General features: G+C 46.9%; 1 protein-coding gene across 1 annotated transcript in view; it reads left to right on the top strand.

Moving 5' to 3' along the window:
• The window catches only part of TDRD15 (tudor domain containing 15), a gene marked incomplete at its 5' end in the record, with an annotated part of 60,919 nt that extends 37,126 nt beyond the window's left edge, over positions 1-23,793 (top strand). Inside the window, one exon of the mRNA XM_082251481.1 lies at positions 23,647-23,793. The remainder of the gene's footprint in view (positions 1-23,646) is intronic.
• Between the last annotated feature and the right edge of the window lie 633 nt (positions 23,794-24,426).

Below are 24,426 nucleotides of genomic sequence, written 5' to 3'. Positions count from 1 at the left end.
CCTCTCAGCCGTTCCGCTGGAAGACATCAGCGTTGACTTGGGCACCCAAATCTCCCCGGACCTTTTCAAACTTTGACTTGAATTTTGTTCCCCTACTGACTACGGTCCACAAGCTCCTCAACGATTGGTCTGGGGTTTTGCACTCCTGGTTCGGGAGGTGTAACCTCCTCAAGATGGTGCTCCCTAAGATTCTGTACCTCCTGCAAGCCCTCCCGGGAAAAACTCCCATCGGTCTTCTTTGTGCAGCTCCATTCTCTTTTTATACGCTTCATATGGAACCGTGGGCGCCCACGTCTCTCTGTCTGTCGCCTCCTTGACTTGCGCAGACACTTCTCGGGAAAGCTCTGGGTGCAAATTGAACAGGAGCAATCGGAAATCTCCCTGGGCGGGGCCCCTTGGGGTGGGGGTGCCTCTTTGCCCTCTCTTAAGTGCCACCCTACGATTGGTGTAACACTTAACTGGTAACTTTGCTTTTTTTCCCATCCTGCGATCTCTACGCACACCTCCCCGCTGCTTCCCATCCTGGGCAATCCGGCCTTTGCACCGGGCAACACGGACCCGGCCTTTAAGCTTCTGAAGAACTGGGGTAAGTTCCTGGCTTCGCACTTTGTGTGTGGAGGCCAGTGGCCATCCATAGCAACTCTGATGGCGCTGGATGGTCCCTTTGCCCTGGGGTTCTGGAGGGCAGCTCAACTTCATCACTTTTTACATTGGCTGCCTTCCCCTGACCTTTATACCTGGGATCTCACGCCTTATGAGGACTACTGCTCTGGTGAGGGGTGTTTGCCCCGTCCATTGTCAAAGACCTATAGCTTGCTGGTTACGCCCGCAGAGGGCTTCGCCCTTTCATGTTTTTGAAAATGGGAAGCAGACCTACATCTGACGTTCATGCCTGCTCTGCAAGTTGAACCTCTGTACAATAGCACTCAAGACTCCTACATACATGAAACTTCAGGAGACTAACTATAAAGTCCTCACCTGGTGGTGCAGAGTGCCCTCTCTTACACAAGTTCTACCCGGGGACTTTGGGGACATGCTGGTGTTGCCGGGAGGCGGAGGCACCGTACTGCATATTTTTTGGTCATGTCCTAGGATTGTTGGATTTTGGACTGCGGTTAAAGACCTTTTAGGGGACCTCACTGACTATTCCGGACACCCGGCCTTCTTTCTCCTACAGTTATCGGACAATCCGATACCTAAATACAAAAAATGTATCCTTCCTCACGTATTGTGTGCAGCTAAATCGTGTATTCCAATGTATTGGAAAACACCTCAGGTACCTACTATTAAAGACTGCATGCATAGACTAGAAGAAATTAATAAAATGGAGGACCTGACCCTCATGGCGCAATATCAACGTGAACGTTATGAGAAGGTCTGGGGTTTCTGGAATGTATTTATCCTCTGACAGGGGGAAAACCCTAAAGTGTGCTCCTAATGCTCTAGTCTGGTGGACATTTGACCTCGTCCATTCCCTTTGTGGGGCTCTGCCCCTTTCTGTTACTCCCCCCTACTACCCCTTTTATTTGTTTTTCTCTCCGGCTTCCTCTTCTCCGGTCCTGGTCTCTCTCTCTCTCTCTCCTTGCCCAGTCTGCTCTATACTTCTTCCCTTTCTGAGCTCTTTTCGCCTCTGTCAAATTCCTGGACAGGGACAGTTGGAATTGTGTTACGGCTTTATTTACCCATTTCTGGTTACTCAAGTGCCTTCTCATGTTTATTGCATGGATGTCGGTGTGGTTCCCTGTCCTTTTTTGAGGTACAGGGGAACCTGCTACTTTTGTTTACCTGAGTGAGATTCAATGTGCTTAAGATTTTTCTGCCATGGTGTGATTGCACTTTGTGATTTTTGTTATTCGCTATGTATACCCAATGTTTCTTGTTGGTTCCGCTGTTGCTGCCTTTCTAAATAAAATATTTGGAAAAAAAAAAAAAAAGAGCTGGTAGTGCTGCACACAAAGATGCTGGGGTGCTCCAAATAACCAGTGCAGAGAGTGTTTGTCCCCTTCAGGAACCCTACTCACCGGAAGGGATGGACCCGCCACTTTAAGGGTCAAATAAAATTTGGGACTAATGTATGTCCAAAAGTCTTTTCGGTTTACATTTTGTCTGAGCTTTTCACTTGGTGAACAGTAGCTGCATAATTTATTTACACTACTTTTTTAGTCACTTCTATTCACTCAGCACGGGTTTAATTATTTATATCCGTTTCCCAAGATATGGCCAAGGCTTTTGATTCTATGGTTTGGGGATATATGGGGCTGGTGTTGAGATATATTGTTTTTTGGCCTCACTATTTGTAAATGGGTTTCCCTTCTGTACAGCATGCCTCAGATGGCTTTAAAAATAGGGTCCTCTATTTCAAGTTTTTTTGCTAGTGGCAGGGGTACGCACATGGGGTGTCCATTGTTAGCTTTTTTGTTTTTTGTAATGATTGAGCCCTTGGCAATAGCTCTGCGTTCCTCTCCTGAAGTTGGGGCTTTGGAAATTGGACCCATCAAGGAATCCTTGGCACTGTACGTGGACAATATGTTGCAGTTTTTGAGGGATCCGGGTCAGTCACTGCGAGCAGTTTTTCGTATCCTAGATAAATTTGCAAAGTTTTTAGGCCTACGAGTGAACTGGGACAAATCCACTATACTACTATGGGTCTCTCAGTTCATGTATCTTGGGATCCGGGTATCGGCGAGGGTCGCAAACTATTATGCGTTAAATTTGCACCCACTGCTGGACTTTCTCAAGTGAAAGACTGTGGCTTGGAGCAGCCTTCCACTGTCAGTGATTGGTCGCATCAATCTTCTCAAAATGAAAATACTCCTGGTATTTTTGTATTTTCTTCGTAACTCCCCTGTTTGGATCCCTCACTCGTTTTTTCGCAAGGTACATGTCTTTTGTAGCTCCTTCATTTGGGGGGCTGGTCCCCCCAGAATTGGACTTAGGGGCCTTGCAGGAACCTTGGGGACAGGGGGGCTTACCGCTTCTTGACCTGTTTTAAGTATTTCTTGGCCGGACAGGGAGTTTTTGCACGTAGGTGGCTTCTTGGGGATGATGGGGACTTGGCTACGTTGTTGGAGGCTGCGGTTATGGGATCCTATGGGAGCCTGCACCTTCTATTGTATAGGGGCTCGCAGTCTCGATTTCCACTAACTACAACTATGAGGGCCACGCTTAAAGCATGGGACTCTGTGCAGAACCTGTTGCAACCTGCTCCTGCATTCTTCTCGCCGGCCTCCCCACTGTGGATGAACCCTCGTGTCTCTGTTTCTTATTACACCAGATCCCATTATCTGTGTTACTAGGGGGATAAAGATGTTGGGAAGGTAAACTATTGTCCTCTGAGGATCTCAAGCTCAAGTTCAACCTACCAAATCCTTATCTGTTTAGGTATCTACAATTGAGACATGCTTTCACTACCCAATTTGGCTCTACTGAAGTGGAGATTAAGATGTCAGACCTAGAAAATACTCTATTGGATGAGTCTATAAAAAAGCCTTTGTCAGAACTTTATAAAAAGCTTTTCCCTGTCCCTCCTCCCCTGTGGTTGCTGTAAAGAGCAATGGGTGGGGGAGGTCCCTGATCTGGGAGGTGATGAATGGGATGACATCTGTAGTGTGTCATTTAATCCCCTGGTATCAGCAAGGGACAAGCTAATCCATTTTAAATTCCTGCACAGGATCTACTATACTCCAGCTAAGCTTGCCAGAATTTATATGGGTCTCCCAGCGGAATGCTGGCGCTGCACTTGTTCTCTGGCTGATTTTGGCCATGTGTTTTGGCACTGCCCACTGGTCAAGGAATACTGTAATGAAATACTTAAATGTATAATGACCATGACGGTGGCGGTCTGCCTGCTTTGTCTGATGGAAGGGATGGCGCCTACTAGAGCTCAGCGCACACTATTGTCTTTATTACTCTATTATGCTTTTAAGGCACTGATTTTGTTTTGGAAAAAGCCTATCACACCTAAGGTCTCCTATTGGAAGGGGCTGTTCAATAAAATGCTGCCACTATATAAAGCTACATACATAAATAGGGGTTGTCCCAGGAAATTTGAGAAGGTTTGGCAGACCTGGCTCGATAGGACTTTCCAGAATAGGCTGACCTAAGTGTTTTCCCTGGTGTAGCTGCTGGTCGCGGGGGGAGTCACGGGAACGCCTTTGGTTCTCCTTACCTTTGTGATCTGGGGTCCCTGTCGGCCCCAGCCCACGCCCTCTGCTCCCTGGGTTTGAGTTGGCCTGAGATGCTCCCCCCCCTGAGGTGTTGTCCTCTGATTTGCTTTTTTCGATATGCCGGAATGTGGTTTTCTATGTATTCTGCACGTTATATTTCCGTGTCTAATCATGAACTTGTACTCTTGAGGGACAAGGTATGTTATTTTTGACAGTATGAGACTTTCCCCATGGGGTTGCCTGATGGGTGGGGGGGTTGGGGTACTGTTTTTTTCTCTTTTTTTTGTGTGTATATATCCCTGCATGGCTGTTTTTTTTTTTTTATGGACAAAATAATAAAAATAACTTCTTAAAAAAACATTACCTACCTTAAATCCAGCTCTCCCTTGTGCGGTGCCGATCTGTCTTCCTGACCTCTGAATAATATCGTGGCAGAGGCTGGGTCTAACAGCCCTCTCTCTGAAGTGTGACTACTTCTAGTACTGGGTGCAGGAGCGCAGAGAGTGCTCCAGCACTCGGGACTCCGCTGCACTCTGCAAGGTGCTCTGGGCCTGGCATAGGCATCATCTGTGCTGTGCATCAGCAGCTGCTCTGGCTCTTTCTTACCTTGTCTCCACCCTGACGCTGTTGGCATGCATGGAAAACACTGTTGGGCAGCTATATATCTGCCAAAATGGTGAGAATCGCTGGATGCCGGTTTAGAAACACTGGCATAAATAAAAGTGTAAACAAAATCTGTAAATGCCACTTGTGACAACATGTGTTTACATTTAGAAATAAACAGAATTTTTTCTTCCCTAAATTGGGATTTTGAAGGCAATCAATGGACAAAAAGGAATATACAAATATTTTAAACATTTATTAGAATCCTTGTTAAAAATTCATGCAAATCACACAAACATATCAAAATGTGTGAGTGGTGCTAAAAGGCACCAATATGAACAATACAGCCATAAAATCAAACCATTGTTTGAAACAAATGGTGGGGGGGGGGACTCAATACACCTCCATAAGGAGAGAATATCCATACGGAGGAAAAATCCAACGCGTTTCGAATATTTCACATGAACTTATAGTTCAATTATTCTTCAGGGAAGTATTGGTGTCCCATTTCTGTGGAAAAAGAACCGTACCATTTACATCAAAAATGGTCTCAGTTTTGGATCTTCCTAAAAGAACACATGTTCATAGTTAGATGGTTACTAACCGTGTAGTGGAGGTCTCTATAGTATAGATCCATCCAAAGTTCAGTCATATAGTGCATAGGTTCCAAGAATTCTTTCTCTCTAAGTGCAAAACATTTCTGCCAGGCTGGGGAATATAAAGGGGGGTAAAGCCCACCGACAGAGTAAAACCACATCCCAGTAAGACCGCAGGGTGGAGACTTTTTTTCACCCAATCATAAACGGTGCCTTTGAAGAAAAAACACACACAAAATATATATGTATAAATATCAATGCTCAAAAAGGGGATTGCGTGGGAACAGTAATCTCTAAAGATAACAAAGAAGACCAAAAGTTAGTTACTTCATACTCACAAAATGGGATGTATTGGGATATTCCATTCTGTGACACTTTTCCCACAACTACATCCAAAAAGAAAAAGAAGAGATTCCAATGGTAGCCGCAATGAAGCGGTATATTGAACAATTCCACAGGAGGAAAAAGGTTTTGTTTCCTCTCCCTATGAGAGGCGGAAAAAGATGGCGCCAATTGCAGCCCTCGGCGTCCCCCCTATATTGTGCATGCGCGGGGGGAAAGCGGTGCTGGCACCTCCCCTGACGGCGACCGGAATTCATCATCCATAGCGGCTGGGCCGGAAGTGGGTGGAATCAGTGCCCAGGAAGTGGCGTCGGTTCCTTCACAGCACAGCCTTGAACAGTGAGGTTTGGGGGGACTATTAGCCGCCGACACAGATAGGATGGACCAATGTCCGCAGAGGCAGAAAGAAATCCTGCCACTACAGAGTGGGCAATCACAAAAAGCCTCCCACACATCAAGTGGGTAGGCTTACCTGTGACGGAATAGGATGTGGCAAAACAAAAAATCCCCAGAAAAAGGCAGAAATGTGGAAGCACAAGGAGATTTCGGTTTATAGGTAAACAAAAACTTTTTTTAACCAACATGCGATGTGTACACATAGAGTAGTGCACATAACATGCACATTACATTGCAGTAATCATGTAAGAACAATAAGGTGTAAAAAATAATAATATTGATAAATACACTTAGTAATTATATAAACAATGCGCATGTATTTCTGGAAGATCCATCACAATAGGTGAGCCATGAAATAACAAAGAAAAAGCAAAGAATAATAATAAAAATGAACATAACATTATATAGTAATATCCATCATTCATGACCAAACAATGGGTGGCCAATGCTAGCGGGAGATCCAATCCTAAATGAGTAGTTGATCGCCCAAAACATTGGGACCCATATAGACTAGGGTCATAGATCAATGGACAATAACCTATAGATAACAGACGTATATATATACCCTGTCAGCAAACATTGAGAGGGTCAAAAAAAAAAAAAAAAGAGAAGGGGAAAAGGGAAAGAGGAGGAAAGAAAGGGGAGAGGGAAAACCATAAAAGGAGAATTAGTCAGTTTTGCCGGAACTAAAACCCTGCAAAAATGGCCTAAAACTTTCCATCTCATTGAGGCCTGGCCGAACTGTGGCATTCAGGGTTTGGATCTAGCGAGCCTCCCTTTGAAGCAAAAGCTTGTTCCAATCACCACCTCTTGGTGGAATGTGAATGCGGTCCAACACGGTGAAGTTGACCAGAGGCATGCAATAATGGTGATCCCAGGCAACATGCCTGCCAAGAGGCAGGTAGAGGTTACCTATCCTCATGGCTAGCCAGATGTTTATTGGCACGAGCTTGAAGCTCTGGCTTGGTCGTCCCCATGTAGAAGGAAACCGCATTCAGATTACACCAAGTAAACCACCCCCCTTGTCCTGCAGTTGGCAAAATGTCTTAATTTAAAATTATTGCCATTTGGGAGGGTAAATGACACTCTTCTTTGAACATAGGGACAAAGGGAACATGTCCCACAGGGGTATGTACCCCAGGTCTTACAGGGGTCACCCCTGGAGTCCCCCTTTATCTCACTTTGGACTAACATCTCCCTGATGGAACCTGCTCTTCTGAAGACAACCGATGGTTTCTCAGTGATGAATTTGGATAGAGTTTGATCACTTGTGAGAATATCCCAATGCTTTGTGAGAAATTTATGTATCCCCATATGCTCATTAGAGTAACGGGAAATCATTCTCACTTTCTCTTCTTCTTTCCCCTTAGAAGATCTAAGATGAGATCTTTTCTCTCTAAATTCTTAACCTTATTGGAAGACTTCCTGAGGCAGGATTTTGTATAGCCTCTAGCTAAAAGTCTTTGGGTAAGATTATCTGCCTCAGTTTGGAAATCCTCAGGGGTTGAGCAATTGCGTCGTGCCCTGAGAAACTGACTATAAGGGATCGATTTCTTGAGGGGCTCAGGATGGAAGCTGCCAGCATGAAGGATGTTGTTGCCGGCAGTTTCCTTCCTATATAATGTGCTATTCAATCGTCCCTCCTCATCCCTGAAAATAGTCAAATCCAAAAAATGTATTTGGTAATGATTATAAACCATGGTGAAAAACAAATTGAAATTATTGCGGTTCAGATGTTTAAGAAAATCTTGAAGAAGAGCAGGAGAATCATCCCAGACGAGGAACACGTCATCTCTATACCTTTGCCAGATGAGTACATGGCAAGTGTATATAGACATGTCCTCATCTGAGAAGATAGAGCGCTCCCACTCCCCCAGGTACAGGTTGGCATATTTGGGGGCACAACAGGTCCCCATAGCCACTCCCTGTACCTGGAGGTAGTGGGAGCCCCTAAACAAAAAGATGTTGTTTCTCAGAATTAAGTCCAACATGGATAGAACAAAACTGTAAAATGCCCAATCATCTGTTCCCTTCTGATTGAGAACTTGTTTAACTGCAGATATCCCCTTGTCATGTAGGATACGATTATATAGACATTCCACATCTATTGAAACCATGAGGGCTGATTGGGGGATTTGTAAATTTTCTATTATTTGAAGTAAATGCAGGGTGTCCCTCGTATAGGAGGTCAGACTAGAAACATATGGTAGTAAGTAGGAGTCTATAATTTCACTGATACCCTCCGAGATACTACCATTGCCCGAGATAATCTGCCTCCTTGGTAGATCGTCCAAACTCTTGTGCACTTTGGGAAGCGCATATAGGGTCGGCAACCTGGGATGCCTGGTGCGTGCGTAATCCCAGATTTCCTTGCTGATGACCCCCAACTGATCCGCCTCATCAAGCCGGCGGTAGAATTCAGAGTTGGACTTATCCAGCAGGGAGGCGGATACCCGTTGGTACCATCTTGGGTCCTGCAGGATTTTAAGGCACATCCTCTCATAATCCTCATTGTCCATAAGGACAATGTTGCCCCCCTTATCGGAGGGCTTGATGGTAATGGACGTGTTGTTTTGTAGGGTTTTAAGTGCTGCTTTTTGAGTCAAGTTTAAATTGGTGTGTACATTTTGCTTGCCCATAGTTTCCAAATCCTAAGTTACCTCTCTGACAAATAATGCCAGAGCCAGATTGGAATCAAAGGATGGGAACTTTGATGAACCCCTGCGAAAGCCTGATAGAAGGGATGTCAGAGGGGGTTCAGCCGCACATTCCAAAACCCCCTCCTCCTCCTCGAAGGAGTCGTCAAATCCACTTTCCCATAACAGATTTAGGTCCTTGAGAGCCCTAAAATCTGCTGCCGTGAGACCGGGCTAAACAACTGGTTCCATGGTTGGAGATTTTGAAAACAAACTCTTAAATAACAGACGTCGAGCGAAAAAGGTAGACGTCCTTTACTATCTCAAATTCGTCTACCGATCGAGTCGGACAGAAGGATAGGCCTAAAGACAGAACCTCCCTTTCCTCCAAAGTTAGGGAGTGGGAGGATAGATTAAGAATGTTCAAAGTTTAACTTGACTTTGATTCGGGTTTAAAGTATTTTTGGTCATATAGGGTTCTATTCCCTTCTGTAGACTGACCTTTTTGCCACAAGGTTTTTCTCCTTGTCTAAAAAAGCCCCATCATTAGTTTTAGATCTTGTCCCTGTGTCTTTGACATTTTGTTGGGCCGACCTTGTGATCCTTTGTGCAGTCCCATGTGTACCACTTTTAATACCTAACCAAGGTGTTTTGGTTTTATTTTCAAATTGTCCCATTGAAGATTCTGTTTCTGTGGGACGTTTCTTAGCATGATGTTGGCCCCCTTCCCCCGTATCTTGCTCCTGGCGATTGAAAGGATTTCCCTTTCGCTTGCCAGGACGACAATCCGACTGAGAGCATACTGAGGAGGAGGAGTTGGACTGTGAATCTGAAGAATAATCTGTCCCATTTTGATTAGATGGTCTCCCTTGGTTGCCTGGTTTTCTCCTTGGGAATTTATTCCCATTATGCCACTTGTACGCACGACCTTCCCCAAAGACATTTTTGTCCCTCCAAAACTTCTTATCTTTCTTTTGGAGGATATTCTTACCATATTTTTCTAGATGTTTTTTTAAATTGGTTTCATAGTTAACATATTCACTATGGGTTTTAAGATGATTTAACTGTGTATATATGTTTTTGACTTCCTCATCTAATTTGTTGAGTTGTATGCGATACTCACCCTGTAGTAGTTTCATAAGGTTCTTAGAACATTTGAGTTCATTTTCCCATTCTTTTTTCAAAACAGAGGATATTTGATCCAAGATCGGGAAAATTTGTATCCTAAGACCCATTGGATTGATGTTTTCTTTAATATATTTATCAAAGAAATTAACATGTAGACGTAATGATGTTTTCTTCTCCAAATTTTTTGTTAGATTGGAAAATAGACAAAAAAGATCTGTTTCAGCCTGCTCCTTATGATGATAGTTTTGTTGGATACTAGACATGAGAGCATCCCAACCATCCCCTAGAAGGTCCCCCATGGTTCCGTCACTCAAGAGAAAAAAAAAAGAGGAAGAAGAAAGGGAAGGTGAAAATACAAGCCTCTGACCCTAAAACAATATATCAAAAAAACATATAGAAAAAAAGGAAAAATATATACGAGCTGTACGAGCTGCGATAAAGCTCATGATACTGCTGACAGATGCGCGCCTCGTGCAGCTGGATCGGGCCAAAAATTGAGGCCACGGCTTTGCAGCCTACTCATGGCTGACAGAACTAGCGGTCCAAGTGCTGTCCAAACTCCTAACCTAGCTGTCTGAATTGCTGGCCAAGCTAACAGAGCTGCTGGTGGACACACACGACTCACGCGGCCGGATCGGGCCAAAAATTGAGGCCGCGGCTTTGCGGCCTACTCGCGGCTAATGGAGCTAGCTTTTTAAGCAACTGTCCAAGTGCATGACCAAGCTGTCTGAGCTCCTAACCAAGCTGTCCCACTGCTGATCAAGCTAACAGAGCTGCCGGCGGACACGCGACTCATGCGGCTGGATCGGGCCCCAAATTTAGGCCATGGCTTTGCTGCCTACTCGCGGCTGGCTGTCTGAGATGCTGGCCAAGCTGTCTGAGCTGCTGACCAGGCTCGCTGAGCTGCTGCCCGGGTTGATAGTTGCCGATGGGCATCCGCCTCCCCCCGGGGGGGGGGCATATGGTCAGCCTGGCACCTCCCTTGAACTGGGGGGGGGGGGGCCGTGGTGGAGTGTCATTTTTTAGCAAAGTGTAGCAGCCAGTATTGTGTGGGTGAGGGTGCTCTGCGCATCTGCATCACGGTGGGCGCCCCCCCTCAAGAGGGCTATGTCCTATTATGCCCTCTATGGAGGGCGACCCTCTTGTGTTTTTTTTTTTTTTGCGGGTCTAATAGGTAGTCCTTTTGTGGACCTTTGGCCGGCGTCTCCTTGCGGGACTGTAGTCGGTGACCTCTCCTGCTTGTTAGTGAGCTTGGTATATAGCGACTCTGCTGGGCCTGCGTCTACGCACTTAGAGTAATCTGGTGAGGATGATTCCTCTCCTACTGCGCATGCACACATGCAAAGGTGCTGGTGGATACTCTGATTGTATCTGTGCGGATAATATAAATATTGGGATGCAGCTGCTGCTTCATCAGAGGCGCCGGTCCCCTTAGGGCCTTCAGTTCTTTAAAAGCGGCAAGGGTATTCCCCTTTTCCTGCCTACTGTGACAAAATTGTCACAAATCAGTGGACTTGTTCTACACGTTATATGGCAGTGCCTGAGCGTTTCGAATAAACTATCCCTTCAAGAAGTCTCTGAGTATGCGGGCAGTCCCACCTGTGAGGGACTCTCAGGTTTCCAGGCTGAATAAGTCAACCATAATTCCGGTGGAGAAGTCTCTGGTTTTTAAAAAGATCCTATTGTCAGGAGAGCCGATACTTTGGTCCGCCACATGTTTTACTGTGGCCGATTCGGTCCTTGGGCTGGTGTTCACCATAGCATTGGTGTCCCTGACTTTCCCAAATGGGCACAGCTTTTGTGCTGGGATCTGGAAGGGGGAAAAGCCTCCACCTGCCCTTGCGGAGCTTGCAGGCTTTTTGCTCCAGGAGTTGCAGTTAGTCTGTGCTGCCTCTCTGGATGCAGCTCCCTTAGTCTCCAGGCTGTCCGTGACCGCAATATCCTTCGGCGCATTATATGGCTAATATACTGGTCTGCGGACCAGGCTGTCTAGAAGGTCTTGTGTGATCTTCCCTTAGGGGGGAATCACCTGTTCATAGTCTCCCTGGAAGGACCTTCTCCGGAGGTTCCTAGCGGACCTGGTCTGGTATGCCGAGAGCAGGTCCTTCCAGACCTGCAGACAAGGTCTCTGCTGCCTGAAGGGGTGCCATCACCCATGTTTGGGGAAGACGTCTTTGCTTCCACCAGACCGGTGGACCTCCCTGATCAAGGTGGGTCCATGAATTGATCAGCCCAGCTACAAGATCGAGTTTTCTATCTTCTACTCTAGTGCAGTTCTCTCCTTCCAACCTGTGTTTATCCCTAGACTGCCTGCGAGGTCTCTTAAGGGGCGGTGCAAAACTTGCTACTACAAGGGGAGATTTCCCGATCTCAGAATCGGGAATGTTTGTTTCATGGCTTTTTTTTTTTTCAAACATGTTTACAGTTCCTAGGAAGGAAAGTGTGGTACGTCCAATCTTGGACCTCAAATTCTGAACCGCTTTTGTGCGGGTACAGATGTTTCGAATAGAGTCCATTTGTATGGAAGTGGCATCCCTACCTCAGGGAGATCTTCTGGCCTCTATCGATATTAAGAAGGCTTCCCGTCACATTCCGTTATATGTCGGTCATCAGCGCTTCCTACGCTTGACATGGGCAAGAAGCATTGTCAAGAGGTATCCACCTCAGCCCCTCGGGCTTTCGTGAGTGTTGGCCCCGATGTTGGCATTGTTGTGTCAGTGGGGGATTGCAGTACTGGATTACCTGGATGATTATCTTCTATGAGCAGAGTCTCCAACAGTTCTGACGGACTCTGTAGGAGTTTGGTTGGAAATTTAATTTCCAGTTATTGGCCTTGGTTCCGTCCAACTAGTTGGACTATCTGGGTCTGTTCCTCCCATGGGACAAGTTCCAATATCTGTTCACATGGGACCTCTGCAAGAGTTGCTTGATATGTGAAGCGAGAATCCACAGTCTCTAGATAATATGATCCTGTTGAGCTGGGGTACAAGAAGGTCCCTACTTCAGTGGTTTCGCTCTCCGGTGCTGTGCTTCGACAGGGTGATTCTTACTTCCCCTGTAATGGACGGTGGTCACCATGGATGCAAGCCTGTCCGGATGGAGTGGCGTGTTTTTGATACAGATTGTGTTCAGGGGATCTGGCCCCTGGAAGAATCCAGACTACCGATCGATATAATGGACATCTGCTTGGAGGTGTTTCATTGGTGGGGAACTCCCGAGTTAGTTCTGTTGGCCTCCCGTCTCCACAGGAAGGTGTTTGGCTTTGTGGCACAATCTTGGGATCTTCGCCATGGATGCACTAGTGGCTCTTTTGGGGCCGGTGTCATCTGAAATACGACTTTCCTTTTCTTGAGCTTCTGCCAATGCTCTTGCGTAGGCTCAAGGCAGAAGGGATTACAGCCATCCTAGTGGCTCCAGACTGGCCTTGCTGGTCTTGGCACTCAGATCGGTTGCGGTTGGTCTTCGATGTTCCTTGGTAACCTACTCTTAGAGATCGGTTGGCTCAAGGGCCAATCTTCCATCTTCCTTTAGGGCTCTTTTACACACGGAGTCCGTCGGATGGACTCAGTTTTTCTCAGCGGGGGATCGATCCGCCGATCCCCCACTGAGCAGGAGGATGACAGCTGTTCTCCGTGCTGTGTGCGGAGACACAGCTGTCAGGTCCCCATGCATCTCTATGGGGGAATCGGATTGGGAACAGACCGTCTGTCCGTTCTCATTCGATCCGATCCGCTGGACGGATGGAAAATAAGGTTGTCATGTCAGTGGACATGTCTCAGCTGACATCCGATGCCCCATAGAGATGCATGGGGTGACCGTTCAGATCCGCCAAAAAAAACCTGACAGGCGGATCTGAACGGTCAGCCTGTGTGAAAGGGGCCTTATAGTCGCTGGCTTTAACGACTTGGCTGTCAAAGCCAGGTGCTGTCAGCTATGGGTTTGTCTGAATCGGTGAGTTCCACGCTGCTGGAGTTGGTTTTCTCCAATGAGGTGTTGGGCAGCACCTGGCCTCAGGTACCATCAAGGTTCGGCCATTGGCGGTTTGCTTTCTTTATCCTTTGGCCAGGCTTTCTGTGGTTAGCACCTTTGTTCAGGGGGTTCACCACTTGGCTCCCCCAGTACAGTCTCTGTTGACCTCGTAGGATCTCAACTTGGTGCAGTCGGTTTTCAGTAACTGCCGTTTGAAAAATATTCACAAGATTCCTGTGCTTACATTGTCCCAGAAGGTAGCCTTCTTGGAGGCTTTTTCTTCTGCACCGAGGGTGTCAGAGCTGGCAGCTGTATGTTGTTCACCTTACTTGGTGGTTCATGGAGATTGAGTGGTGCTTCGTCTCTGGCAGTTTTCTTCCTAAGGTTATCTCTGGTTTCCATTTAAAATAAAAGCATTGTGTTGCTTTCCTTGTGTTCTAAGCCTAAGCACCCTAAAGAGATTGCCTTACATTACCTGTTATGTGGTTCGGGCAATCAGGGTGTACCTGGCGGCGACTGAGTCATTCCAAAAAATTTGATTCCCTGGTTGTCCCTACGGATGGTTCCCGTAAGGGACTGGCTGCATCTGCTGTGACCATTTCTGATGGATCATGCGGACGGTGGTGCAGGCCTATTGTGTTAAATATCAGGATCCTCTATTTTCCTGTTAAGGTGCATTCTACGAGGGCGCTTAGTGCCTCTTGGGCCTTCCGTCATCTGGCGTCAGTGGTGCAGGTTTGAAGGTGTCCACCTGGTTGTCTGTGCACACTTTCACAAAATTTTATAGGGTAGATATGTTGGCATCTGTTGATGCCACCTTTGGCCGCAAGGTGTTGCTGTTGGCGAGGATTAGTCCTCTTTGAGGGTTTTGCCAGGTGAGCTCAAGTTGTTTCCTTGTTGAGCTCCTGTTTTACCTGGTTGTCTACGTTTAGCCTTTGGGGAGTATGTTTATTGCTGTGTTCTTCCCACCCCTCATATTGACACTGCTTTGGGACGTCCCAAAGGTCAAAGAAGATATGGAGCTGTGTCCATCAATAAATGAAAGAGAACTGGATTTCTCTTGCGTCCTCTGACAGTCACCGCTCGATGGTATTAGCCTTCACTAATGGGTAATGGCGCCCTTTGCAGGATCAAGGCTAGGCAAATAATTATCGGGTTGATACAAAAAAACTTTTTATACCTCGGCACGCCACTAGGGGGCCATCCCTCAGCCATTATCCTGAATCCAATCTGACATTACCTCAGTTTTACGCTGCCTAGCTAAGGAGCTGGTTAGGTCTTCTGCTGGGACCTTGTGTCTTCGCTTTCTTTGTTTTTTTTTTTCTGAATTCATGTGTTTTTCTTTGCACAATAGATTTTATTTTCTTTCACTTATCACTAGTTAGTCAGGGATTCCTTTCCTGGAGGACTACAAGTGACTGCATAGCTGGGCCCTGGACTGGGTATTATAGATCCTTATGGAGTCCCAGCCTGCCAACGAGCTTCGCAGGTTACTGGTACGCCCAGGCCTCGCAACGACCGTGCCTCTCCGATAGGGGAGGAGCCTGCGGAGCTGCGCCTTCGCTAAGGGGGGGCCTCAACCTGGATCACCCTCGTGTTGCCAGCATCCCTCCTTGGCTGACGGCACCCCCATTTAGGGTGGGAGGTCTCCCGTCTCTGAGCGGTCCCCGCTTCCTGGACTGGTGAGTACTGTTACCCCCTTGTCCCTGGAGACGTTAGGGGGGTTGTGGGCCCACTCTTAGGGGATAGCAGGGCTGGTGGTCTCTGTAGGACCCCCTTCTGGCCGGGTTGTTTGTTCTCCCTTCCTCCCTGCTCCTGCTGGGGGCGCTGTGTGGGGTGCTGTAGGGGTCTCCCCAGCTTCCCCGATGATAGCCAGAATGTGTTTGTACACTTTGCCGCCGTTTGGAGCGACCGCCATGTTTTATGGTGAGCAGATTCTAAGCTCTGTGTGAGGACAGCAGCCATTTTGGGTCCACCCCGAAGCCTCTGCCATGACCTCTATATCTGCTGTTCTTGCGACTTTGGCGTCCCAGGTGGATCTGCTGATGTTGGAACACTCCTCCAAAAAACGACCTGTGTCCTCCCAGTCCTCTGACTCTGAGCCAAAAATTGGTTGCCACGGACAATGGTCCCCCTGAGGGGTCCCGATTCTCCGCTTCTGAGGGGGAGGAGGAGGCGGCATCTTCCGCCTCGGTAGCGTGGGAACATGCGCTACGATGGATGTTTCCCTTAGCGACTTTAAAAATAAACTATCTTGACGATGAGCCGTCTCAGTCAAGTCAGTGGTCCGCTTTTGGGGTTCCGAAGGGCCCAGACGTCAGGTCAGGCATTTTTCCCGCCTTGTGGAATTTCACGGGAGTGTGAATGACCAGTGGCGGTGCATTGGCACATGTTGGTGGCGCCTAAGCGTTGTTTCCCTCTGCTATCCAATTTTGGGGGCGGGGGACAAACGTTGAACGGTGTCCCCACAAATGTGGATCATGCTCTGTCTAGGCTGTATGAGTCCACTTTGATGCCAGTAGAGGATTCCTCGGTATTGGGGGATTCGGCAGATGGGTGTGTGGAGCCACGTTTTCTCTGGTGGAGGTTTCCCTGTTAAACCCTGTTGTTTGCCTCGGTGATGACCTATCAGGCATTCGCGGCATTGATCCAAGGTGCTTCGCAGCACTCTGGTGGCAGAGTTGACCGTTCCGCCTGCCCTTACCATGGTGGATTGCACCTAGACTCGGATGTCCTTGTGCGATGCAGCCTTGGATGAGGCCCCGTTGGTCGCCCCGGTTGTCCGCGGTAGGGGTCGCGCTCCGCCGAATTACCTGGTTGAAGAGCTGGTCGCCTGACCACGCGTCCAAAAAGATGATTTCTGAGGTCCCCTATGGGGGGGGGGGGGGTCGTCTTTTTGGGAAAACTCCTAGATGAGTTAAGGGGCTCACTGGTAGGTAAGAGTACTCTGTTGCCCCAGGTCCCTAAGGGTAAGCCCGCGGCGGGGGTCCTCCTTCAAGAATTAACGTGATTCCTTTCATGCCTTGGGACGCAGGAGAAGGGTAGATCCTTCCGACCTCCCGGTGGGCACAAGAGCCGTGGACGGGTAAGCCAAAAGCCGGTCAGTCTGGCTCGGCGGCCCAGTCTTCCTGAAGGGACGGCCTCACCCGTTGTCGGGGTAGGGGGACGTCTGCGTTGCTTTCGGGAGCCCTGGTTGTCCGGCATTCCGGACAGGTGGGTTCACGAGCGGATTCGTTCAGGGTGCAAGATCGAGTTTGCTCTCACCCCGCAGACAGGTTCTTTCCGTTTAATCTCCAGCTGTTCCCCAATCGCCTCGGGGATCTTATGGGGGCAGTGCACGTCATGCTTGCCCAAGGAGTCTTTGTACCCGTTCCTCCACGGGATAAGTTTCGCGGGTTTTGCTCCAACCTGTTCACGGTGCCCAGAAAATAAGGCACGGTGCGTCCAATTCTGGATTTGATGTCTCTGAACCGCTTTGTGCAGGTACAGAATTTCAGGATGGACTCCATCCGGTCGGTGGTGGCATCGTTGAGGCTCGGGGTCTTCCTGGCTTCCATCGACTTGCAGGATGCGTATCTACACATCCCTATTTTCGAGGGTCATCAGTGATATCTCCGCTTCACGGTGGCTGGGGAGCACTTCCAGTTCATGGAGTTACCTTTCGGTCTCGCTTTGGTTCCCAGGTTTTTCACCAAGGTATTGGCTCCGGTTCTAGCCTTGCTGCGTTTACAGGGCATTGTGATCCTCGGTTGCCTGGACAACCTTTTGTAAGGTCGAGCTCATGTGTGACCTTGGCGAGCACTGTGGCCGTGTCGGTTCAGACACTGAAGGACACTCCATGAGTTCGGGTGGACCATCAATTTTCAGAAGTCGTCTCTGACTCCCTCCACTCGTCTTCAGTACCTAGGGATGGTCTTGGACTGTGCTCAAGCTCGGGTCTACCTTACGGAGGACAAATTGGGGACTCTGCGGGAATAGATCAGGTCTCTCAGGGACACCGATCTCTCTTCCTTGCGGACCTGCATGCGGGTTCTGGGCCTGATGGTTTCGGCCTTCAAAACAATTCTGTTCAATTTCACCCCAGGACTCTGCAAGCAGAGATCCTGGACAGGTGGAACAGGACGCCTCAGTCCTTGGAGAGGCAGATGTCGTTGAGTCACCCGGTTTGGTCGGCTCTCTTGTGGTGGCTCCGGTCGCCGTCCTTGGTGCAGGGCCAGGCCTTTCCGGACACTGTTGCGGTCGATTCTCACCACAGGTGCCAGCCTGTCTGGCTGGGGTGGAGTTCTGGGCGCACTTTGTGCCCAGAGGACGTGGTCGGCGGGGGAGACTCCGCTACCGATAAACGTCTTTGAGCTCCGAGCGATCATGCTTTGTCTGTTCCGGTGGTCATCTCTACTTCAGTGGTGTCCGGTCCGGGTACAGACGGACAATGCCACGGCTGTGGCTTATATCAATTACCAAGGGGGCACCAGGAGTGCCCGGGCGGCCAAAGGAAGTGGCAGAGATTCCATCAATGGCCGAATCGCATGTACGGCGATCTTGGCTGTTCACATTCCGGGTGTGACCAACTGGCAGGGGGCCTATCTGAGTCGCCAGACCTTGGACCAAGGGGAATGGTCCCTGCATCCGGAGGTATTTCGCCTCCTGTGCGCCCGGTGGGGGACCCCGGACGTGGATCTGTTCGCGTCCTGTCTTAACGGTAAGGTGGATAGCTTCGTGGCCAGAACTTGCGATCCTCTGGTGGACGCGTTGGTGGGGCTTTGGCATCACTCTCGGCGGTTGTATGCCTTTCCTCCGATTCAACTGTTGTCCAGGTTCCTTCGCAGGTTGGTGTCGGAACGGATGTTAGTCATTTTCGTGGCCCCGGACTGGCCTCGACTTCTGTCTCGAGGACCGATCTTCCATCCTGCTTTACAGTCTCTGGCTTTAACGGCATGGCTGTTAAAAGTCGGGTCTTGAGGGATAGAGGTCTTCCATAGGCGGTCATCCCTACCTTGTTAGTGGCTCGAAAGCGACTTCTAGGAAGTTTTATCACCGCGCCTGAAAAGCGTATATAGCTTGGTGCGAAGCGCATGGTTTTCATCCTCGCTCCTTCTCGGTGGTGAGGGTCTTGGCCTTCTTGCAGAAGGGCGTGGATCAGCGTCTGGCGCTGACTACGGTCAAGGGTCAGTTGTCGGCCTTGGCCATCCTTTTTTTTCGATGACCTTTTGGCATTGCTTTCCTTGGTCCGCACCTTCATTCAAGGGGTGCGGCATTTGGCTCTCCCGAGGAGAGCTCCCTTACCTCTCTGGCATCTGAATTTGGTTTTGTCTTTGTTACAACAACCTTCCTTCAAGAACATCAGAGAGATTCCTCTGTCTGTGTTGTCCCAAAAAGTTGCCTTTTTGGTGGCCATCACGTCGGCTCGCAGAGTGTATGAGTTGACGGCCTTGTCCTACCGCTCTCTTTCTCTGGTTTTCATAGCGATGAGGTGGTTCTGTGACTGAACCAGTTTTTTCTTACCAAGGTGGTTTCTTCGTTCCACCTCAATGAAGCTATCGGGTTGCCTTCGCTGTGTGCGCAGCCCAAGCATCCTAAGGGATTTGCCTTGCATTCCTTGGATGTGACCCGGGCGGTCAAGATTTACCTGTCCGCCATGGAGTCTGTTCGACAGTCTGATTCTCTATTTGTTCTTCCTGAGGGACCTCGGAAGGGATCGGCGACCTCCGCGGCAACCTTTTCTGAGTGGATCAGACAGACGATTGTTCAGGCCTATGCCATTAAGGGTAGGATTTCTCCTTTTCCGGGGAAAAAAAGGCCCGTTAGTGCCTCTTGGACTTTTTGCCATCAGGCTTCTGTGGCTCAGGTGTGCAAGACGGCAACTTGGTCGTCTGTGCACACTATGACAAAGTTTTTTACAAACTTGATGTTTTTGGCATCTTCGGATGCTTCCTTTGGCCGCACAGTTTTGAGTGCGGCGGTTGTTTTCAGGGGACATAATTTTTCTGTTCCTCCTTCTTGGGATATTTTTTTGTTATTCTGGGTTTGTTTCCAGTTTCTTCCTGTGGGCTCAGGTTGTTACTGGCCCGGCTGTTTGCGTTACCTTCTAATTTGGTTGCGTTGTTTTGGGACGTCCCATTAGTGAAGGCTAATACCATCCGGTGGCGACTGTCAGAGGACGCAAGAGAAAATAGAATTTTTGTAAGAACTTACCGTAAAATTCTTTTCTCTGATTTTTGGATCTGGGGGTTGCTGCCTTCCGCTACTGCTTGCTACAAACTGAGGTAATGTCAGATTGGGTTCAGGATAATGGCAGAGGGATGGCCCCCTAGTGGCATGCCGAGGTATAAAACATTTTTTTGTATTAACCTGATAATTATCTGCCTAGCCTTGCTCCTGCAAAAGGAGCCATTACCCATTAGTGAAGGCTAATACCATCGGGCGGCGACTGTCAGAGGACTCAGAGAAAATAATTTTACGGTAAGTTCTTACAAAAATTCAATTTTTTGTCTTACCGTAAAATCCTTTTCTCTGATGTTCATTGACAGACACAGCACCCGCCCCTCTAATGAGTTGGGGGTTATGGTCTTCTGACACTGCTTGTTACAAAACTGAAGAGCTAGAGCAGGAAGTGGAATTATACCCCCTGGGACTACCCTATGGTCGCAGTCAAACTCTTTTAATCACTTCTGGATTGGAAGTATTTGCCCCCTTAATGACCAGGCCATTTTTTGTGATTCGACACTGCGTTACTTTAACAGACAATTGCGTGGTCGTGCGACGCTCTATCTAAATAAAATTTAGGTCCTTTTTTTTCCCACAAATAGAGCTTTCTTTTGGTGGCATTTGATCAGCTTTGCGATTTTATTTTTTATTTTTTGCACTATAAACAAAAATAAAGCAACAATTCTGAAAAAAAAATTTTTTTTCACATTTTGCTATATAACATCCCCCCCCCCCCCCAAAAAAAAAAATTAAAAATCAAAACTTTTTAACATTTTGTCTGCTACATATTTTTGGTAAAAAAAAAAAAAACGCAATAAGCGCATTTTGATTGGTTTGCGCAAAAGTTATCGCATCTACTAACTATGGGAAAGATTTATGTAATTTTTATTTTTTTTACTAGTAATGGCGGCGATCTGCGATTTTTTTTTTTTGTACGACTGCGAGATTGTGGCGGACAGATCGGACCCCTGACATTTTTTACACTTTTTTACTACAGTGCTAAAAAATATGCACTCTTACTATAATAATGCCATTGGCAGGGAAGGGGTTAACCCAGGGGAGATTTAAATGTGTACCTAGGGGTGTGTTTCTAAATGTATGGGGCGGGGCTTGTGAAATGATCACAGAGACCTGTGATCCTATATAGCTCTGTGATCATTCCAGAGAGAAGAACGGTCAGCTGACCGTTCTTCTCTCTCAGCGGGGAACGATCGCGGGTGTCAGGCGACAATCGGAGCCCCGAGTGGGGTGGAAGCGACCGACATATACCTACGGCGGTTCGCGCAGGGGGGCCAGCCTGCCGCAGTATTTCTGCGGCGGGCGGTCCGAAAGGGGTGAATTCTTTTCCGTCCAGTGTCCTACTCCTGAGAGCAGAATAACCCAAGGGTCAAAGAAGATTTTATGGTAAGACAAAAATCCATTTTTTTTTTCAAAATGATGTCTTTTTTGCTTTATAGCGCAAAAAATAAAAACCGCAGAGGTGATCAAATACCACCAAAAGAAAGCTCTATTTGTGGGGAAAAAAGAACATAATTTATTTGGGTACAAAGGGCTGGTAACTCAATTCCTTTGTATTCCTTTCACAACAAAAGTTTCTTGCCAAAATATTTGCAGATACGTTGCTTTTATTTTTTACAAATATTTCACGTATCTGTATTTTTATATATTTATAAAGGGATTCTTCCATTTCATACACTCCTGGATTTAAGGAGGATTAAAAGTCCAATCAACTTTCACCTGATAAACTTACAGGTCAGCTTGAAATTTAACGCAACAAAGCTACAATAATTCAAATGCGTAAAACGTTGTGGTGTTCACAGAAGTTCTGTGGTGTTCACAGAAGTACAATTTCATCCAAGTAAACGTTTTACACTTCAAGGATTCTACCAAACTTCATAGTGAATTCTACCTGCTTCTGCACCATAGATCAGCAAAGAGACCATTTCAGTAGCCAATTGGAAGTTTTAGCTTTAAGCACAAATGTTGTAGAAAAAAATGCATCAGCTTTTAGGCTACATATGAATCTCTGCATGATAGCAGAAAGCTGCCCAACTAAGTCTCCAGAGCACATCCAACCCAATTAAAACCAGGTAAAACACATTGTGACCCTGCCTAGGACCACCCATCTCCAAAGTTTCACCCAATATCAGCTTGATCACTGTGATCAAGCCGATATTGGGTGAGGCATTAAGGGGGGCGATGCTGGGTGTGGCTGCATTGTGATTTGTATGACTTTATTGCATGGTCTTCAAACTGTGGCCCCTTACTTGCCTTTTTCTGGTCCTTGGGGCACTATTCCACCAACTGACCCCAATGATGGGGCACCATTGCCCCTATGAACACCATCAATAGGGCATTATTCTCATTGATATCAGCAATAGGGCACAATTCCTATCACTAACATCAATGATGAGGCACTGAAGTCTGGGCATTTTCTATTCTCACTGTCCACAGTCCGATCCTCCTAAAGCCTGAAGGACAGTAAACTGACCCTTTGCTTGGAAAGTTTGGAGACCCCTGGCTTTAATAAAGTAGGATGTGGTCTGACATCTGTGTGGCTGTCTGCTTTCCTAAAGAGTTTTTGGAGCATGGGTTGGACTTGTTTTGGTGCCTAGATTTTCAGAAGCAATAGATATTTATGAATCTCTTTACGTGTCTTCAGGTTAATTTTGTTGTGCAGTTAATGCTGAGAGGACCTTATCAGTCAGTTGTTGCTCCTGCTCTGTCCAATCACAAGATGGCCTGGGAAATGACCTAGCTGTGTTGCTTAACTCCAGTAGGGAAAAGTCAGAACGGCTGTACTGTCTGATAAGATGTCTGTATATCTCATGACTGGCTGGGCAGAAATACAAATTCTTTGAAAGGGACAACAGATCCAATGTATGTATTTTAGATGTGCGTTTTGCTTTTGCTTGTAGTTCAGCTGCAGCACGCACTTTTGAAAGGGCATTAGATGTGAGGTCACTTCACACCTGTGCGATTTACTAAACGGTACTCAGCAAGTGTTAATGTACAAAAACTGTGTGCCGTGCATCGGGGAAATATCCTATACAGTTAAGCCTAGTACACACGGGCTGAATAGCAGGCATCATCGGTCGGTTCAATAGAAACTGGCCGACATTCAGCCCGTGTGTACTTCAGCAGAAGTAGCATGACTGAAAAAGGTCTGCCGATCAGCGCTCTCAGCCAATTGAGGGGGGGGGGGGGCTGCTGTGTACCAGGCTTTAGTGTTCCTAGCAATGTCTCCTTCAGCCTAACTAGTAACAGCTTGATTTACAATTAACCTGTCCTTCACTGCACTTAGTGGTTCCTTTTCTGTTCTCTGTTACTACAACACAGGGCCATTGTGGGTAAACTATAAATCTCAGTGGGTGACCAGGAAGACGCATATAAATGAACATGTTGAAACTAATCTGAAGCGCAGAAATTGTGGTGTGAATTTGCCCTAAAGTTGAAATGTAGGAGTTGTGAACCACTGGTTTGAACATGTACACCGATCTATGTCAACATATGTACCGATAGGTGTAAGGTCCAATAAAAAAAAAAAAATACTGGCAGTTTTAATTTGTAGATTACCCTGAAATATTCTCCCTGTTTCTTTTGCAGGAATTTGAAGGCAATGGACCCAACTAAGGCAAATTTATTTGATGTTGACTTGAAATTTCTCAAAGTAGCAAGAAGAATGTGCATTAACTTTGATGTCCCTATTTGGCCGATTTCATATGCTAAACGCGGTCATGTAAACTTTTAACAAAAAAGGGGCTGATTAAGTTAAAGTTATGCTTAAGCCTCAGTTCACACTGTACACCGCATGTGAATGTTTACTAAGTTTATTGTAGTGTTGTTAAATTTAGAAACCAGCAAGATTCCAACTTTGTTTTTGTTTTTTTTAAGTTGAAGTTATGAAAATGGTGAAATGAATGAATAAAAAAGGTGGTTGCTTTGGAGTTAAATTATTTGTGAATTAGTCCATTGTGTTAAATTGTTGTGGTTACACCTAAATTGTAGCTTGCCTTTCCCCTAGCCCACCACCAAGGTGCAGTTGCACTTTAAAGCAGTTGTATCCTCCCCAAAAAATAAATAAAAACCCTGCAGGACAAAAGCATAATGAGCTAGTATGCATTGCATATATAAAACAAGAAAAAGCTGTGCTTGGAACAATCAATTCAATGAAAGCAAATAAAAATACATGTAAACAAAGACAACAGCTGCTGCACATATGTCAGGATATAATCATACACAATATATAAGGAATGGGTGCAGCGCTAGAGAACAAAATTCCAAAAAATCCGTGTGTAGTCCTATTTGATTTAAATCAGCAAATGTCCGTGATTCCAAGATGGTATTGCTGGGTTAAACATCACCACCACCAGATGTCACCAAACG

This window comes from Pelophylax lessonae, assembly GCF_965119305.1.
Source record: "Pelophylax lessonae genome assembly, chromosome: 3".
Lineage (NCBI taxonomy): Eukaryota > Metazoa > Chordata > Amphibia > Anura > Ranidae > Pelophylax > Pelophylax lessonae.
Note: the sequence above shows the minus strand (reverse complement) of the source record. Positions and strands in the feature narration are given on the sequence as shown.